Source organism: Meles meles, chromosome 6 (genome assembly GCF_922984935.1).
Source record: "Meles meles chromosome 6, mMelMel3.1 paternal haplotype, whole genome shotgun sequence".
Classification (NCBI taxonomy): domain Eukaryota; kingdom Metazoa; phylum Chordata; class Mammalia; order Carnivora; family Mustelidae; genus Meles; species Meles meles.
This window is the reverse complement of record NC_060071.1, coordinates 56,179,366-56,183,141: the sequence shown is the minus strand read 5'-3', so window position 1 is coordinate 56,183,141 and position 3,776 is coordinate 56,179,366. Positions and strand designations below refer to the sequence as shown.

Here is a 3,776-nt window from a genome sequence, read left to right as displayed (position 1 = left end):
ACGAATCTGTGAGGTCAGCCTATGCCCATGCCATGGGCATGGAAGCATGAGTCCATAAGGTCCAGATGATCTGCTCCCAATCCCAGCCTATGGAGCCTGGGCCAAGAATGGTTCCCAAGCAGAGGATGACTTGGGACTAGGGAGCCCAAGGGAGGACGTAGTACACTGAGCCCACAGGAGAGTGAGCACGGTTGGGGCCTGGTGCTCAAGCCAATTGGAAGACCACACCGCACCCACACTGGCTCTGCCCCCAGGGCTGGAGGTCATCTGGGTATCTACCCTCCAATGCTGTAGGCTGGCTGTGACTGGCAGGGGAGGAGGCACCATTGGAGCAGGAGAGAGCCCTCCACAGAGAGGAGGGTCAGGGTATCTCCCAGCAGCAGGTGCACTGGGGTGGGCTGAGGGGGCTTTAGACAGCAGACAGCAGTGTCTGCAGCTGGGGTCTCTAAACAGACCCCCTCCTTAGGCTCTGCACAAGCTTGTCTGGATGGCCTTTATGCACCAAACACAAAGGCTGACTCAGGACCTCCCCTCAAGCTCCTACTCCCAATGCTTTGTATTCAGCTCAAGTAACAAGAAACAGCCAATAGTTTAGGTGGTGTTGGGTGCACCGAGGCATGTGATTTTCTGGCCCACACTGCAACACTGTTAGCATTTTAAAGATCTCAGGGTTTTGATTCAAAAATGGTAGGATGCCTGGGACCATGGAAGGCTTTCTGAAACATGCCTCTGTGCCCCACAGCCCTCCCATCCCACCAGCTCTGCTTAGAATCCCTCCAGGCCATAGACTCAGAGTCTTGGGTCCTCAGACAGCTCAGACAATGTGCCTTCAAAAAGGTGGGGCAACAGGACACACTGTGAATTCCAGCAAATCCCCCTCCCAGAAAGTGAGGGTACCGCTGGGTGAGCTATCTGAAAACAGCCAGCTCAAGTTTCCAGGAAGACAGCAGAAGCACTGGAATAACTGAGGAGCATCTGAAGGTAGCCACCTCACTACTGGGAGAGTTGGTGGCAAGCGAGAAGTCACAGAGGACTCCAAAGGTCTGGACTTGGTGTTTCCCTCTCCTGAGATGGGGACACTTGGGGGAGGAGCAGGTGGTGAGCTGGTGGGGGGTCCAGGCACCTGACATGGGCAGATGGGGTAGGTGAGGCCCGAGACCCCTGGTGTATGTTCTTGCATCTGGACTGAACAGGTCTTCAAAGCTGTAGGTTGGTTGGGATCATTTTCAGACTGAGAACAAAGATGAGGGGGGCAGAGGGGACTGGGGAGGCTCTGCTTAGACAGGAAAGGGCTGAGTCAGTCCTTTGGGGGAAAAGTGGGTCAGCTCTGGGCTCATGGGGACAGACCTTGAGGCCACTATGCTACAAGAAATAAGCCAGTCCCCAAAGGACTGATACTGAATGACCCCACTTGTGAGGGACAGTGAACACTGAGTCATAGAGGTGGAAGGAGCTAGTGGGTGCCAGAGCTGGGGAGGGGAATTGGAGGGTTAGGGTTAGGGTGAGTAGAGTTCAGTTTGCAGTGATGACAAAGTTGTGGCAGTGGATGGAGGTGGCAGGTCCAAAAGAGTGAATGTACTTATTGCCACTGAGTTGACCCTGAAACATGCTTAACAGTGTCAGTTATATGTCTGATACACCACAATAGGTAAGAAGTGAGTCATGAAGTCAGAAACATCATGAGTCCCAGGAGGACCCTGGAGCGGGGATCCTGTATCTTACTTAGTTCTTGCTCTCACGCTCTGCCCCTTGTTGGTGACTGAGCTCACAGCAGGCACTCAGTGAATGCTTGCTAAGACACAGTGCAGGCAGATGGGGGCACAAGTGCAAACCCACCGGTGGGCACTGAGGAATCCCAACAGGACCTGCATCTAGACGGAGCCAGTGCCCACATTTTACAAACACCAGCACAGAAATAGCCATTTAAAACCAAGTCAGGAACCACATATAACCCAGAGGATTCCATTCTCCTGGAGGCTGAGGTAGCGGCCACAGCCAAGGTCTCTGGCAATCAGGAGACTGGGGGTCTGACGGGTGGCTCGGCACACCCTTGACCCTGAAGCCCCATGGGACTGGGAGGGAAGCCCCAGTCAGGGCCCATTCTGGCTCCAGGGTGGCTGCAGGGCCACTCCCAGCCCCACCAAGAAGTGTCTGTTTAGAACCAGGGAGGAAACCTTTTCTCTAGATTGTTCTTTTTAAAGATGATTGCTCAGTATTGACACAGAAAAACATCTGACATAAAACTGGAGCTGTTCACAGCTGCAAATGACCCAGAAGTTATCAAAATGTAGTGATCACAAAGAGAGGAACTTGTGTCCCCAGACAGGCCTCCTGTATGCAGGTGTGGCTGGGGGCCCTGGACATCTGGGCCTCACAGTCTCCCTCAAGGGAACATAAGAAGGAACTTGCTCTCATAGCTCCACTGGCAGCATCTCCTGATGGAAATGGGGGCAGCCACTCATGTGTTCCTGGTGTCCTGGTGATTCTTGGGCACATATATGTATCTCAGCTTCTCCATGATTGGGGAGGGGGGTGGTGGGTAACCCAGCAGCTGTGGATCTCACAGATTCTCCAGGGACAGCCCAGCATCTGCAGGTTCCACAGGTCTGCCAGGGGACAGCATGGTAGCCACAGATTCCACAGGTCCTCCAAGGGACAGCCCAGCAGCTGTGGGTACCATAGGTCCTCCAGGGGACAGCCCAGCCACTGCAGGTCCTACGGGTCTTCCGGGGATAGCATCTTATTGAGTTTGTGGTCCAGCGGGTACCTGCTCAGGTGGCTCTTGTCATGCCACATGGCCCCCATCCCATTGGCCAAGTCTACCCCCATCACATGGTGACAGTCCAAGGTCAATCAGTGAACCTCTACCACCAATACCCCAGAAAAGGCCCCAATGTAGTAAATGCTGCCCTGATCCCTGGGGATGTGGGCCTGGGACTATGGCTGGCACTCGTAGCTGAAGTCCTTGCAGGCTGCCCAGTAGAAACTGGGGTATGGAGTGCCAAAGAGGGGGGACAGGATCTCCACACCCATGAATGTGGTCACAGAACTTCAGGTCTATGCCTGCACACCAAGCCATCCAACTCATGGAGGAAATGCTGCTCACAGAAGCAGCTGACCATCACCATGTGCTGCATGGACACATCCTGCCAGTGCAGGGAACCACAGACCTTGAGGACCACCAACTTCCAGCCCTCCCTGGGGTGGCAGGGGCACAAGGGCCCAGCAGTCAGCTGGTCCGTAAAGGAGTAGCAGGTGACCCTGTGTCCCACCATGATGGGCTTCTCCACTATCTGCAAGAACAGGTCCAGGAAGACAATGTAGCTATAGGGACAGGGGACAGGGTGTGAAGAGGTTCACTGCCAGAGGCTGGCATCAGGACCCCAGATCTGGGGGCTGTGAACATGTACACCTTCTTCAAGGGTGCAGGCTCTGGGATGTTTTAAGCAACAAAAAATCTCCCACCTTGTCCTGAGTGAGTCCACTCATGTGGTCTCCCTACCATCTGCTCCCAGAGATGGGGACCATCAGCACCCCGTCTTACAAAGGGGACTCTAAGGCCTAGAAGTTTGGAAACCCATGCATCCCTACATTTAAGTAGGGGAAAAGCATGCACATACCCAGCACACATGAGCCAGGTCATCAGGGGCAAATTGAGGCTCAGCCATGGGGAAACAAGCCAGACGTGAAGCAGGAGAGAATAGTGCTCCTGGAAGAGGGCACAGCATATGCAAAGGCTTGAATCCAAGCCTGAGGCACCTGTGGGTAACCACGCT

At 54.3% G+C, this 3,776-nt stretch overlaps 1 pseudogene; it reads right to left on the bottom strand.

Moving 5' to 3' along the window:
• Positions 1-2,715: 2,715 nt before the first annotated feature.
• LOC123943571 lies at positions 2,716-3,528 on the bottom strand (annotated as a pseudogene).
• Between the last annotated feature and the right edge of the window lie 248 nt (positions 3,529-3,776).